At 48.1% G+C, this 15,976-nt stretch overlaps 1 long non-coding RNA gene across 1 annotated transcript; it reads right to left on the bottom strand.

The window, feature by feature from the left end:
* Positions 1–3,987: 3,987 nt before the first annotated feature.
* On the bottom strand, positions 3,988–15,250 carry LOC118976310 (uncharacterized). Its single transcript, XR_005064249.1, has 3 exons — positions 15,167–15,250; positions 11,646–11,760; positions 3,988–4,127 (listed from the first exon to the last, which is right to left on the bottom strand). It is a non-coding gene; the product is annotated as an uncharacterized LOC118976310 (long non-coding RNA).
* Positions 15,251–15,976: the final 726 nt, after the last annotated feature.

Below are 15,976 nucleotides of genomic sequence, written 5' to 3'. Positions count from 1 at the left end.
AAATTTTAAAATAAGCTGATTAAGGTCTTGTTAAGAAATAAGCCTATCTCAGGCAAGTGGTCTGTGGACACGGCAAGAAGCCTGACACCTCTTCACCCCCACTACAGAGTGACGCAGCTGTGCAGACAGGCTGCAGAAACTAGGGTGTGCTTTGCCCCAGGTGGTAATTAGTTGCACTGAACTCTGGCCGGGGAGCTCAGTTGGTGAGAGCAGTGTCCTAATATACCGGGGTTGCGGGTTCCATCCCCTGTTGGGGCTCATACAGGCATCAACCGAAAAATGCATAAATGAGTGGACCAACAAAACGATGTTTATCTCATTCTCTCCTTTCCTTTATTTCTTCCTAAAATCAGTGGGAAAAAATAGACCTCCAGTCAAGATGGCGGCATAGGCAGACACGGCTCGCCTCTTTGCACAACCACATCAGAATTACAACTAAAACACAGAACAACCATCACTCAGAACCGTCAGAAAACTAGTTGAATGGAAGTCCGACAACCACCAAATTAAAGAAACCACATCCATCCAGACTAGTGGAGGCGTGCAGATGTGCAATGAGCTGGTCCCGCACCCACGTGTGGTGAATACAAATTTGAGAGATCTCTTGGGAGCGAAGAGTCCCAGCCTCACACTAGGCCTCCCAGCCCAGGGTTCCAGTGACAAGAAGATAAATCCCCACAACTTCTGGCTGCAAAAACCAGCAGGGGTTGAGACGGTGAAAGAAACTGCTAGAGCCCCAAGCAGTTCCTTTTAAAGAACCCACACACGGACTCACCTACTCAGACGTTCTTGTCTCTGAGCTCTAGAACCGTGGTAACAACTTGAAAGGCACCAGTGATACACTGTGGGGAACAGAAGCATCTGGCATCAAGGTGAGCAGGTGCCATTGTCCCTTTTTGAAACCCTCTCCTCACAGAGATGGTAAGCTGGTGCCATATCTGAGGCTCCATCCAACTGGCTAACACTGTTTCACTTGCCGTCGAGATCCCCAGAGACTCTGCCCCACCCAACTTACGGGCCCACCCGAGCTGCTTTTCCATGTGAATGTCTGGTCTTGTCTCATGCTTCACAACTTGCTAAATCCTCTCAAACAAACTAGCTTCGCTGAGCCCCAGGCCGCACATTAGAAGCAGCCAGCTTAGATGCACAGCTTGGCTTCACCTGGGGATCTCCAAGGCCAGCACAAGGAGCAGCCATCTCAGGTTGCTTTACAGCTCAGGCAGGGTGCTCTGGGCGAAACATAGGTGGGGGTTGACCTTGGCCTGCACCATCCAGGAAACCTCAGACCCTGTACAGCCCGTGGACAGCTACAGACCACATCAGGGCAACTCCACCCTGCTCCTGCATAGCAGACCCTCCCTGGAGGGCTTGGTCATGGTCACAGCCAGTCCTCGCACCTGACTGGCCTGGGTAAATCCCTCCCATTGATCTGTCAACAGCAACCAAGGCTCAACTACAGAGGAGGGTGTACTCAGCCCACACGAAGGGAGCACCACGAGTACCCAGCTTGGGTGACAGGGGAGGCTGTGCCACGGGACCCTACAGGACACCTACTACATCAGGCCACACAACCAAGACACGGAGTCCAGACAGCTCTGCCTAATACATAGAAACAAACACAGGGAGACTGTCAAAACGAGGAGACAGAGAAACAGGGCCCAAATGAAAGAACAAATCAAAATTCCAGAAAAAGAGCTAAACAAAATGGAGATAAGCAATCAGATGCACAGTTCAAAACACTGATTATAAGGATGCTCTAGAACTCAGTGAGGACCTCAACAGCATAAAAAAAGATCCAGTGAGAAATGAAGGATAACTAGTTGAAATATCCATTTACAGGAAATCAAAAGTGGAGTGGATGAAGCTGCAGATCAAATCAATGAGTTGGAACACAAGGAAACAGAAAACAACCAATCAGAACTACAAGAAGAAAAAAAATTTTTTAAATGAGGATGGTATAAGTAACCTCTGGGAAACTTCAGGAGGTCTGACATTCTCACCCTAGGGGTACCAGAAAGAGAAGAGAAAGAGCAAGAAAATGAAAAACTATTTAAAAAAATAAAGAAAGAAAACTTCCCTAATTTGGTGAAGGAAATAGACGTCCAAGTCCAGGAAGCACAGAGAGTCCCGAACAATGTGGATGTAAAAAGGCCCACACCAAGACACATCATACTTAAAATGCCAAAGGTTAGTGATAAAGAGAGAATTTTTAAAGCAGTGAGAGAAAAGTAGTTAGTTATCTACAGCGGAGTCTCCATAAGGCTGTCTGTTGATTTCTCAAAAGAGACTGCAGATTAGAAGAGACTGGCAAGGAATATTCAAAGTCATGAAAAGCAGGGTCCCAGGAATACAACTGGAGCCCTGGCTCAGTGTCCTAGTTGGTTGGAGCGCTGTTCTGTACACCAAAATGTGGCAGGTTTGATTCCTGGTCAGGGCACACATACTAGGCTGTGGGTTTGATTCCCAGTCAGGACATGGGCAGGAGGCAACTGGTTGATGTTTCTCTTTTACATTGCTGTTTCTCTCTCTCTCCCACACCCCCTCACCTGCCCCTCTCTTTAAAAAATCAATAAATATGCCCTAGCTGGTGTGGCTCAGTGGATTGAGTGCTGGCCTGTCAACTAAAGGGTTCGAGGTTCCATTCTCAGTCAGGGCACATGCTTGGGTTGCAGGCCAAGCCCCAGTAGGGGGCGCACCAGGGGTAACCACACATTGATGTTTCTATCCCTCTCTTCCTCCCCTCCCCTCTCTCTAAAAATAAATAAATTTTTAAAAATCAATAAATATACCCTTGGGTGAGAATTCAAAAATAATATTTATACAATTTAATTTTCAAGGCTCATGATTCATTAAACTTTCACTTTTTACTTGATTAATTATATTAGTTAATCTTTACTAACTCTAGCACCTTTATTGTAGTTGATGTTAAAATTTTATTAGCTGTTATTAGAATAATGTATAACTCAGATATTTATCTATGTAATTTTAGTCGATGTGATATTCCCACATTTTAGTACTTGAAATGTCATTTCACTAACTTTTAAAAAAAGATTTTATTTATTTCTTTTTAGAGAGAGGGGAAGACAGGGAGAGAGGGAGAAACACTGTTGTGTGAGAGACACATCAATGGGTTGCTTGTTGCTCATGTCCCATTTGGGGACTCAGACATGTGCCCTGACCAGGGATTGAACCGGTGACCCTTTGCTTTGTGGGACAATGCCCAGCTGAGCCACACTAGTCAGGACTCATTTCACTAACTTTATTTTGCTTTAGGAATTTGGAAGACTGAACAAACTGTTACTATGAATAGTACTATGTCAGTATCAGGGTAAAAAAAATACGGGTGTTATCATCGTGTTCCGTTCTTAGGAGTGTTTGTTCACTGCATAATTATTTCAACTTTCTTTATGCTCCACAATTCTCATAATAAAACCATGAGGGTAAAAAGACCCAGCTGACAAAGATTCAATATCCATAAAGCCTATTAGGACCCTTCTGGCGAGGGCAGAATCTGAGGGTTTCTAGATCCTGGGCTACTGTCCCCAGCCGGGTGGGTGGTGGTCAAGAGCTCCCACTATAGAGGCAGATTTTCTGGGTTCAAATCCTGGTTCTGCCTCTTCCAGGACAGGTGGTCTCTCAGGTACGTTGCTGACTTCCGAATCTTGTCTGTAATACCGGGATGACTACTTCTCTACCTCAAAGGACTGACAAAGGCAGTGAAGGACAAAGACACCCAAGCCTGCTCAGGTCTCAAGGAATAAGACCCAATGGTCATAAAACAACAAATACTGTTAGCTCCCTGGATACAGATTTGAGCATCTAAAAGAATTAGGAACCTGTGGTGAGATGCCCTCTGTGGATTCACCTCGGGGAGAGGGGATGTGGGGGAGGGGAGTGGATACCCAAGCTCTGCCAACTCTCCACAGCGCGCCTCTTGAACTTGAGCTCCTAGGGGAGAATCCTTGGGTAGGTATCCCCTACCAAGCCACCAAGCCGCGGGGCAACGACCCCGCTGGAGACCTGTTCACCAGCGTCTGCGGGCTTCTGGGCGCATTTCTGCTGTGTGAGCGAGCACGCGCCATCTTTCCATTTACGTTTGCACGGGAGTCCTGTTTCCCAGAATGAAGCTTTAAAAATGAAAATACCTTTATCGATGTATTATTTACATCTGGTAAAATGCAGACGTTTCAAGCGTGTACTTAAAAATTTAACAACAGTGTGAAGTGTGTGACCATCACGACCAAAGTACAGAGCATCTTGTCACTTGAAAGCGTTTACCCCTTTGCCGTCAACCCCAACCCCTACTCCGAGGAAACCACTAATCTGCTTTCTGTCACTATAAATTCGATTTTCTTTTTCTAGAATTTTATATCAACGGAGTCATATGGTGTGCCATTTATCGATTTACTGCCTCACAGCTCCAAGGTGCTAAACTGGAGTTTGGCCCTGACCATCTCTCCCCTTTACTGGCTGACGTGATGTTAACTTTCTCCGGTAGGGGGAGCCAGAGGGACATTGCAAGAGGAAAGGGTTTTGCTTGGAGCTGCCAGACCCGGTTCCCCAGGGCCAGCAGCTTCTCCCGCGCTGGTAGTCAGCAGCACCCCGCGTACCGCCGGCACCTCCGGCACCGTCCTCGGGCACCTCAGGTGGTTCCAGACACTTCCTGTGAGCTGCTTTCGCCAGCATCCCAGAGAATTGGCTTCTGGTGAGTTCCCGAGGGTGGATTTCCAGCAGGTTCCACAGGAGCAGCACCACACAGAATTCTTTGCCCTTTAGTGAGTCAGGGCCAAGTATTTTCAAATGAGATGAGGGTCCCTGAACCGTCAAGGGCAGCTCAGGACTGTCCTCTGTTTTTAGGTCTCTATCTTAGATTTTAGGGTTAGTGGCTGCTGCTTTGGTCTGATGTTTCTACATTCTTTAGCATTCGTTCTCTTTATTTCTTTTAAAAAATATTTTTAAAATTTATTTTTAGAGAGAGGGGAAGGGAAGGAGAAAGTGGGAGAGAAACATCAATGTGTGGTTGCCTCTCATGTATCCCCTACTGGGGACCTGGCCTGAAACCCAGGCATGTGCCCTGACTGGGAATCAGACCAGCGACCCTTTGCTTCACAGGCCCGTGCTCAATCCACTGAGCTACACCAGCCAGGGCCATTCTCTTTATTTCTTAGTAGCTAACCCCTTACTCCAATCCCCTGCTATAGCATTCTCTCTTCAAATTACTGTGTGGGTTCAGTCTCCTGACTGGACCCTGACTGATTAAATACAGCATATGCTCCCTGGGTCTTTTTCCCTTCAGCTCACTGTCTGCAGCTGCACTGTCGCAGGTGTCAGTCAGTGGTACGTGCCTCGTCGTTGCTGAGTGGTATTCCATCGAACTGCCACGCCACAGCCTTTTCTGTACTCACTGTGGTGGACATTTGGGTTGTTTCCCATTTGAGGTGATTATGAATAAAGCTGCTATGAACATTCACGCACAAGGTTTATGTGGGCATATGTCTTTATTTCTTACGAGAAAATGCCTGCGAGTGGGATTCTTGGATCACATGATATGTGTATATTTCACTTGACCAAAAAAAAAAAAAACCCCAAACAAACCCACCAATAGTTCTCATTGTGCCACTTACATTCTCATCAACTACGTATGAGAGTTGCCTTTGCCAGCACCTGGTATTGTCAATCTTTTACATTTTAGGCCGAGTGACTTCCTTTTCATACCTCTGGGAAGTTTTCCTCTACCTGACATTCTCCCTTATTCACGGGAACTCTTTGCTCTTGGACGGTAGTGCCTGTATTGTGTCTAACCTGTTTCCTTACATAAAAATCATCAGTAAGAAAGGATTAAAATCCTTTGCTCTTCAGAATTATCTATGTGTTCAAAGAGTCAGTGTGCCCCGCCCCCCCTTTAAGAAGGCAGAAAGAGCTGCTGATAATCAGGACCCACACTGGCTTCCACGAGCCTTTGGGTCGGGTTTTAAAAAAGGCAGCCCTTCTGGGTGAAAGCAACCCTGGATCTGGGCTTCTGCCCCGCCCCCCGGCCCCCCAGCTAGTCTCATAATAATAAGGGCTCGGAAGTGTCTGCTCCTGCCTAGGTGCTCTCAAACAGTACCCCAGGAGTCCCAAGTTCAAATGCACACAAGAGACAGGCTGTATTCTAAACGAGGCCGACTAGGTGGGAGGAACAGGGAGTGGTGGAGACTCTGGCAAGTCAGAACAGCCTACTTGGATGCTGTGCCAATACTCACTCTGCCCAATTTACTGCCACGAAGGAAGGTGGGCCCCATTTGGCCACATCGTCCAGTTTTTCAAAAGAAACGGGCAGTTCCAGTTTTTATGTCAAATCACCCAATGTTTATTTATTTTTAAAGAAGATTTTATTTATTTATCTTTAGAGGGGAAGGGAAGGAGAGAGGGAGAGAAATATCCATGTATGGTTGCCTCTGGTGCATCCCCTGCTGGGAACTGGCCTGCAACCCAGGCATGTGCCCTGACTGGGAATCGAACTGCGATCCTTTGGTTCGCAGGCCTGTGCTCAATCCACTGAGAAACCACCCAATTTTTAAATGTTAACAATGCATTAAAAAAAATTAAAGCCCAGTATGGCCCAGATAAGACATCTACAGACCCAGGGGTGAACGGGGGCGGCTGCTTCGTGACTTGTGTATTATCCCAGGTGATCTTCACCCAGGAAGAAACTAAGGCCCAGAGAGGTGAAACGCCCCACAGAAGGCCACACAACAGTCCACAGTGCCGCGGGGCCTGGATCTGGGCAGTCTTCTCTCCCTCTCAAAGGGCCTTCTCTCTATATACAGTAAAGAAATTAAAAGGGAGGAAGTGAACAGGAAGAAGACCACCAACACAAGAAGAGATGTTGATGTATTTTTGAAAGATAGAGAGCAGGCAGAAGTGTGGGGGCTAGGACAGAACTCAAGGTGGGGACAATGGAACCTCAGGGACCCCCAGAGGCCCTGGACCCAAAGCCAGGGGTTCAAGAGGCCTCGGCTGGGGTAGGCATGCAGCTCAGCAGTGAGAGGGGAGAGGGCGGACAGAGGTTCGTCATCACTGCAAAAACCATGCCTCCTGGCTCCCCAATTCCTCCCCAATTCCTCTTTCTTCCCTCATGCCCTGCCACACAGGTCTCAGGCCGATAAATATTCGCACACAGGAAAACAAAACAGGACCGAATGACTCTTGTCCAGAGAAATCGCATGAAGTGTCTGGGAAGTGCCGGGGCTGGTGTTCCTGAGCACAGGCCTCCCCATCCTGGCATCTGGGAATGAGCTCCCAGCAGAGACGGACTCTCCAGGCCAGTAAGTGCCACCTCCAGACAGGGTCTCAGCCATCCCCTCACGGGGAGCAGTACCAGTGGAACGCCAAGACTGCATTTATAATACAGTGCCATATCTCACAGCAGTGTCTTTAAAAAATGTCACCTGACCTGAAAAGGCATGATAATTCTATCTGACATTTTAGAAGAGACAAACTATAGGGATGGAGAGCAAATCTATAGTTGCAAGATGTGAGGGCTTGGTGTGTAATTATAAAGGGAGCTTTTTTTGGAGTAACGGAATATTTATGTCTCCCGACTGTGGTGGTGGCTACATAAAAAAATGAGTTAAACTTGATAAAACTGAAAGAAAATCATAGAACTGTATCATCCCTGCCCAAGAAGTTGACTTTACTGTATGATAATTAAAAAAATATTGCCCTGGCTGATGTAGCTCAGTGGATTGAGCACAGGTCTGCGAACCACACGATCGCGGTTCGATTCCCAGTCAGGGCACATGCCTGGGTTGCAGGCCAGTTCCCAGCAGGGGACTCACGAGAGGCAACCATACATTGATATTTCTCTCCTTCTCTCCTTCCCTTCCCCTCTAAAGATAAATAAAAAATAAAAAATAAAAAAATAAATAAATGAGTACTTTGTTAAATTTAAAAAAAAAGGTCACCTGGCTCCTTGTTTGAAAATGTGATTGGACAAGTAAGGGTCACCAGATGTTTGAAAAAAATTAGCAGCCTGAAAGAGAAAATTTTTAAAGATTTTTTATTTATTCATTCCTAGAGAGAAGGAGAAAGAAAGGAAGAGAAACATGGATGTGCAAGAGATCCACCCATCGGTTGCCTTTCAGACGCCCCCAACCAAGGACCTGGCCCACCACCCAGGCATGTGCCCTGACTGGGAATTGAACCGGTGACCCTTCGGTTCACAGGCTGGCACTCAATCCTGAGCCACACCAGCCAGGGCTGAAAGAGAAATATTAAGATAAACAGGCAAAGCTAAAGTGAATGAACCCCTGGAGGAAACAGACAATTCAGAGGCCCGAAAAGAACTTAAAGGAAAAACCCTAATCAGTGAATGTAAAGCTGGCTTCAGGCTTCACGGGCATGTGCGGTCACACACGGCCCCCCACTTAGAAGGGATCCATGCTGGTTTAATGCTCTGCTGTTGCCAACATAAAATTCTTTTTTTAAAAAAATTCTCACCTGAGAATACGTTTATTGATTTTAGAAAAAGAGGAAGAGAGAGAGGCAGAGAGAGAGAAACCTCAATGTGTGAGAGAGATATCTAGTGGCCTCCTGTATGCGCCTGACTGGGGATCAAACCTGCAGCCTTTTGGTGTGTGGGATGACGCTCCAACCAACTGAGCCACCTGGCCAGGACTCAACTTGAAATTCTTTTTTTTAAAAATATATTTTATTGATTATACCATTACAGTTGTTCTATTCCCCCCCTTCATTCCCCTCCACCCGCACACTCCCTCCCCCCCTTCTCCCCCCCTTAGTTTATAACCACGTGTCTCAAGTTCTTTAGGTTCTATATTTCCCCCACTATTCTCACCCTCCCCCCTATCTATTTTCTACCTACCATCTATGCTATTTTCTGTGCCTTCTCCCCCCTTCTCCTCCTCCCACCCCCCTGTTTCTAACCCTCCATGTGCTCTTCATTTCTATGGTTCCACTCCTGATCTAGCTGTCCTCTTGGTTTGCTTTTGTTTTAGGTGTGGTTGTTAATAACTGTGCGTTTGCTGTCCTTTCACTGTTCATATTTTTCATCTTCTTTTTCTTATATAAGTCCCTTTAGCATTTCATATAATAAGGGCTTGGTGATGATGAACTCCTTGAACTTGACCTTATCTGAGAAGCACTTTATCTGTCCTTCCATTCTAAATGAAAGTTTTGCTGGATAAAGCAATCTTGGCTGTAGGTCTTTGGATTTCATGACTTGGAATACTTCTTTCCAGCCCCTTCTTGCCTGTAAGGTCTCTTTTGAGAAATCCGCTGACAGTCTGATGGGTACTCCTTTGTAGGTGACTGTCCCCTTATCCCTTGCTGCTTCTAGGATTCTCTCCTTCATTTTAGTCTTGGCTAATGTAATTATGATGTGCCTTGGTGTGTTCCTTCTTGGGTCCAACTTCTTTGGCACTCTCTGAGCTTCTTGGATTTCCTGGAAGTCTATTTCCTTTGCCAGACTGGGGAAGTTCTCCTTTATTATTTGTTCAAATACATTTTCCACTCGTGGCTGTTTCCTTCCCCCTTCTGGTACCCCTATAATCCGGATGTTGGAACGTTTAAAGATGTCCTGGAGGTTCCTAATCCTCTCCTCATTTTTTTGAATTCTCATTTCTTCATTCCTTTCTGGTCGGATGTTTCGTTCTTCCTTCTGGTCCATTCCATTGATTTGAGTCCCAGTTTCCTTTCCATCGCTATTGGTTTCCTGGACATCTCCCTTCATTTCAATTAGTTTAGCCTTCATATGTTCCTCCAATTTGTGACTGTACTCTACCAATTCTGTGAGCATCCTGATAAATAGTGTTTTAAATTGGGCTTCTGAGAGCCTGGCAATCTGTTGGTCGCTTAGAGTTATTGGCTCTGGGACTTTGAGTTCTTCTTGAGCCATCCTTTGGGCTGTTTGTGCCTGTTAAGTAGCAGGAACGGAGCCCTAGGTTTTCACCAGAGCAGGGCAACTCAGTCGCTAGGTTGTGACGTCGTATGTGGGGGCGGGGTCAAAGAGGGTCAATGGCTTCCCTCCGGCACCGGCCGTCGCCGCCGCGACCCCCACCAGCACCGCAGCCACCACCGTCACCAGGGCCACTCGCCCCGCTCCTCGGCACGCGAGTGTGCCACCGCTGTCAGCCCTCCACCACTGGGTTTGCCCCCTGGGGCCTGTGTGGTCCGTCTCACTGCGCGCGAATGTGCGACCTGGGTCAGTCTGTTCCACACCCCGACTAGTTCTGGGCTGCCTGCGCTCCTAGGTCTGCCCTGCCTGACCCAGCTCCACTGCTGGCTCCACCTCTTACTGTCCTCGTTGATCGTTGAACAGTTCGTAGCTGTTGGACTTCCGTATAATTCGGTTTTCTGGCCTCTGGGTGTGTGTTAGTTCTCCAAAAGTTTTGTTGTATCCAAACTTGGTTGTGGGAGAAGGCACAGTGTTTCCACCTATGCCTCCATCTTGGCGGAAGTCCTCAACTTGAAATTCTTAATCATTTAAAAAAAATTATTGATTTTAGCCCTGGCTGGTGGAGCTCAGTGGATTGAGCACCCTCCTGTGAAGCAAAGGGTCACTGGTTCGATGCCCAGTCAGGGCACATGCCTGGGTTGCAGGCCAGGTCCCCAGTAGGGGGCACATGAGAGGAAAACACACATGAGAAGAAACACTGATGTTTCTCTCCCACTCTTTCTTCTTCCCATCCCCTCTCTCTAAAAATAAATCAATATTTTTTTAAAAGTCGCTAAAAAATTGACTGATTTTAGAAAGAGAGAGGGAGGAAGGAAGGAAGGGGTAAAGAGAGAGAAACAGACAGATAGCAATGTGTTGTTCCACTTTTTTATGCATTTGTTGTTTGTGCCCTGACTGATAAAGGAACCCACAACCCTGGCCTACAAGGATGACACTCTGACCAACCGTGCTCCCTGGTCAGGGCAAAATCCTTAATCGTTTTAGAACAAGATGCCTGCCTTTTCATTTTGCATTGGGCCCTGCAGGTTATGGAGCTGGTCCTGGATACACTTAGATTTGAGAAGATACTCAAGATAACAAGCACAGGACGTTAGAAAAGGAAGAATACGTTCAAGAAGGACAAAATTCTAGGAAATAGCTTAGGTGCATTAGTAACAGAAAAATGCTTCTCTCAAAAGGGAAAATCTAAAGCTATGAGAAACTGCAGGATACGCAGAAAACTGTTTAAGGAATCATGGACCAAATATGATACACCCCAGCCTGTATCTGTGTCCTGTCCCTCTGACAAAATGCGAGAAAAAGGAATCCACTGACCTGGGGACTAGGGGCATTCTCCTTACAGTAGCTCTGTTTATTAGTTTTCATTGTGAAAGGACTGTTTTTTTAAAAAAAGAGCCCTGGCTGGCGTGGCTCAGTGGATTGAGTGCCAGCCTGCGAACCAAAGGATTGTGGTTCGATTCCCAGTCAGGGCAAAGGCCTGGGTTGCAGGCCAGTTCCCAGCAGGGGGCACACGAGAGGCAACCACACATTGATATTTCTCTCCCTCTCTCCTTCCCTTCCCCTCTAAAGACAAATAAATAAAATCTTTTAAAAAAAGAAAAGAAAAGATGCTCAACATCATCAGTCATTACGGAAATGCAAACTAAAATCAAAACGAGACACCACTTCCCGCTCCCTTAGAATGGCTAACGTTCAAAAGGCCAGTGAGGATGCGCAGAAACTGGAACCTTCTCATCACACCCTGCTGGCAGGAATGTGCAATGGCACAGCCACTTAGGCCCACAGGTAGGCAGTTCTTTTAAAAGCTGAATATTAAAAACAAGAGTGAGACATAAACTTATCCTGAAATCCAGCAATTCTACTCCTGGGCTATCTACCCAAGAGAAATGAAAGCACATGTCCACACAGACTTGATGGTAGATGCTCACAGCAGCATTATAAACTTGGAAACAATCCACATGTCCCTCGACTGGTGGAGGGATAAATAAAATGCAGTCTATCCGTACAATGGAATACTGTTGTTCAATAGCATAAAGAGTAAAATACTGGTACATGCTACAGTCTGAGTGAACTCCCAAAGAGTAGCCATGCAAGGTTAGAGAAGCCACATACTGTATGATGTAGTCACATGAAACATGCAGAAAAGACGCACCTAAAGATAACAGAAAGTAGGTTAGGAGTTGCCTGAGGCTGGGCATGGGAACAGAGAGTGACCGCAGCTAGACGCGAGGGACATTGGAGAGGCAACAGAAATGCTTCAAAATCGTGGTGATGGCAGCACCGTTCTGGGAATTCACTAAAAATCACGGAAGTGTGCACTTAAATGGGCTGAATTTCATGGTATGTAAATTACACCTCAATAAAGCTGTCCAAACCCCAGCCCCCGCAGATTTGACAGTGAAAGCATGGGAGGCCCACATATGGTGACAGAACAGACTGTAGATGTTATCAGCCCTGACAGTGTGCGGCACGGAACCATGTAACCGACAGAAGATGGGAAATGAAAGGCGGGGGGAGGGGAAGCCAAGATGTTGGGCTCAGCTACTTTCTATCATCATGGCAATCACAAGCTGTCAGAATAAAAAAGAGAGCAGCCAGGCATAACATGCAAAGTCACAAAGGTAAATAAGAAACGATCTAAAAAAGTGCAATTATTAAATCTCGATGGAGTGATGAAGCAGGGAGTGATGCAGCGGGCAAGGCCATCTTTCCCAGCGGACAGGAATGGGTTTGGGATTTCTCCGTTTCTCTGCATTTCACTGTCATCGCCCAGCTGCTGTCTGGGCCACAGTGTGGGTGCAGTGGCAGCAGAGTCCCTTTGGCTTTTTGGCATACTCTAATTTAAATGTAACGAACATCATGTGTGATGAAGACCGAGGCCTGGCCTCCGACAAATGTTAGCTGCCACGGTGACCCTGTCACTAGGATCAGCTGTAGTTAAGGTCCGGCTACGGGACTGGCGTGGCGTGGGCACCTCCGTGTGCGGGGCCGTGCGGCCACTGGAACTCTGACTGGAGGACGTGGCCTAAGGGGACACAGGTTCAGGAAGTGATGGGTTGAGACAGGGCAGAACACCGAAGTGTGCCAGTGGCAAGATCAGAGCCATTTGAGGAATTTTCAAAAGAAGAAAGAACACGCCAAGGTCAAAATCCACCTCTAGAAAAGAAGAGTACAAGGAGGGCCGACAGCCCTGAGGATGAAAACAGCAGTTAATTGCAGGTGGGCAGACTATGGTAGTTAAGAAAACCCCTTCACAAAATATGGACAGCCACTGTGGACGGTGCACTGACTCTGCTCTGGGCATGATGAGGGAAGTGGCACAGAATCTCACAAACCACCCCAAGAGGTAGGGGCCATTTTTCAGCTGGGCAAACTGAGGCTGGGAGGAGGGACTCAACACACCCTAGGTGGCCAGACCAAGGGGGGCAGAATCAGGATGGGAACCTTGTTGTGTGGGGACGGGTTGTGCCACTGTGCCCGTATCTTCATCTCTCTCTCTGAGTTTCTGAATTGTCTCTATTTTGCCATGAAAATTTCATATTGAAAAGCTGAAAGGTTAGGAAAATGAACATCAATTCTGCCACAGTTTCTTCCTCTCGCTTTTGATGAACCTTGAAATACTTCCTTGTGTATCTTCCAAAAAAAGAGGAAGGCCAGTCTGCAGGTCTGCATTGTGACCCCACTGAACAACACATGGGGAGACCGCACCCGCCTCGCAGTGGGCAGCGCGCACACAGCGCTTCCCACGGCCCCATGGTCTTTGCCTTCCCCCGGACGAGGTCGGGGCCTCACAGAGCTGTCTCCCCTTTAATCTAAAACACTGCTCTGCCTTTTCTCTCTAGATTCTATTATTTTTATCATAGAAAAAATAAACAAGGCAGACTCAGTTCTATTTCATTTGTGAACCATATATCTAAGTTGATAGTATAAAAATCGTATTTAAATAAATATAATTTTTTTAAAAAAACCGTTTTTAGGCAGGCTCCTCATCCAGGTCTCATAAAAATGGTAATCAACAGATCCAATACCTATTCAATAGAACAATGAATAACAGTTTAAACATTATTTAATGTTCCACAAGTAGCCAATAGGGAAACTAAAAGGAATTCTGTGATTATGCAGCGGTCCCCAGCCTTTTCGGCGCCCGGCACCGGCCTCACGCACACGGTGGGGGTGGGGGGAAGACGGGAGGCCGAACGGGGCTCCCGCGGCACCGCGAGGGAGGAGGGCGGTTGGGGACCGAGAGGCGGAGGAAGTTGTGCGGGCCCGTGAAAGCTGTTCCCACCTACTTTTAGCAAGGGATTAATGGACGTTGTCTAAAAATTGGTAAACTAAGAAATAATTCAAGAATTTGCATTAGAGGTTTGAAAATAACTGCCAGAGGACTAAAAAGCAGAAAAAGGTTTAAAGTGATGCACCACGGATCACAAGATACTTTTGCCATTTTTGAAAAGTAATTTGATTACAGAAGTTTTTAATTGGCTGCGGGGGGCGGAGCTACTTAAAGGACTGTTACTTTTCCTGCAAAGCTTTGTCTCGCCTTTTGTTTTTGTGTTTCTGGGATACTTAAAAATTGTATTTATTTTAAAAGCAGGTTCATAGTATGGCCATTTTTCAAAAGGGAGTAAATAAATGCTGTCTAAACTCGCTCTAACAAGATGTGGAGTGTGAAAACATGTGACTGAACAGCAAAACTTAATTTACAAAAACAAAATTTAATCTGGGAGGAGCGGCCGCAGCTAAAGACACACGGTGCCCCGGTTGCCAAATCGAGACGGCGCCGGCGCTCGGAGGCTTGATTCCCAGACCGCGCGGGGGCTGCCGGCCCGAAGGAACACCACTCAGGGCTGGCGGAAAGCGGCGTCTTCCAGCCGCTGCCGGGAGCACAAGCCGGGCGGGCGTTAGGGCCCGAGGGTGAGCGGCGGCGTTCGCGGAGGGGCGGCGGGGGCGCCAGAGGACCTCATTAAAGCGCACGGCGACCTGGGGCTCTCAGACGTGCGCGGTGTGGCTCTGGGCTGAAGGGGACCCAGATGGCTGCGACAGCGCAGGACACGGGGTCGGGGCAGCGGAAGGGGTGCCGAGGTACAGGACTCCCCGGGGTCCGCCCCTCTGGGCAGAGCCTGGGGAGGAAATCCTGCCCCGGGCGCCCCGTCTGAGAATGCAACCTGGACCTAGGGTCCGACCTGGGTCCCTACCTGTCCTGGCGCTCACCTGGCGGTCCGCTCGGGGGCGGCAGCGGGCTAAGGTCCCCTTCCCAACCCAGCTCTGGGAAGCAGTCGGGGGCTCCCCGGGGTCAGTCCCGCCCAAGGAGCCCCGGGACAGCGGCGAGGGCCGTCCTCGGTCCTTTCCTGAGGTCGGTGGCTGAAGATGCGCGCTGGGGGCTGGCGCGAGGGACAGAGGGGCGGGTCCCGGGAGCGCAGTGGCGCCGCGGGAGGGCGCAGCTACCTTGGGGAGGGCGGGAAACGCAGCCCCAACGCTCCGGCACCGGACGGCCCGCCCCTTAAGGAGCGAACACTTTCCCCACGTGGTCACTCGCTGCCCAGCCGCCCAGGCGCCTCCTCCGCGCGAGCTTCCCCTTGTCGGGAGCCCCTCGCCGCGGCAGTGGGCCTGGCCGCCCCTCCCCCACAAATGCCTCTGACCCAGCGTACCGCCTGCAAACGCCTACGCCATTCAAAACCTGTATCCCTCCGTCTGTCCGCCGCTGGTAAAGGGCGGGGCTGTGACTCCGATCCAGGGCTCTACGGAAACACTTGGATGAAAATTTCACCTTAGCGCCACGCTAAGAAGCCCGGGCCCCAGGGGAGGACTCGGAACCTTCCTCTTGGGCTCCGCCTATAAAAGAGAGAAGCGATGTGGAAACCAAAGAACCAGTTTTGGAGAGATACCAAATTAAAACTACTAGTTTTAAAACTATTTTAACTGCTTCAGGATCAGCAGTTATTACCTTTTCCCGAACTGAAAGTGTTTCATCGATCGCCGTTCTCTGGGCGGTTATGGGTTCTCTGACCCATAACTGCCCAT

The sequence above is a fragment of the Sturnira hondurensis genome, unplaced genomic scaffold, assembly GCF_014824575.4.
Source record: "Sturnira hondurensis isolate 20B ecotype Veracruz unplaced genomic scaffold, ASM1482457v3 Scaffold0020884, whole genome shotgun sequence".
In the NCBI taxonomy this organism is placed as follows: domain Eukaryota; kingdom Metazoa; phylum Chordata; class Mammalia; order Chiroptera; family Phyllostomidae; genus Sturnira; species Sturnira hondurensis.
This window is presented reverse-complemented; position numbering and strand designations above follow the sequence as displayed.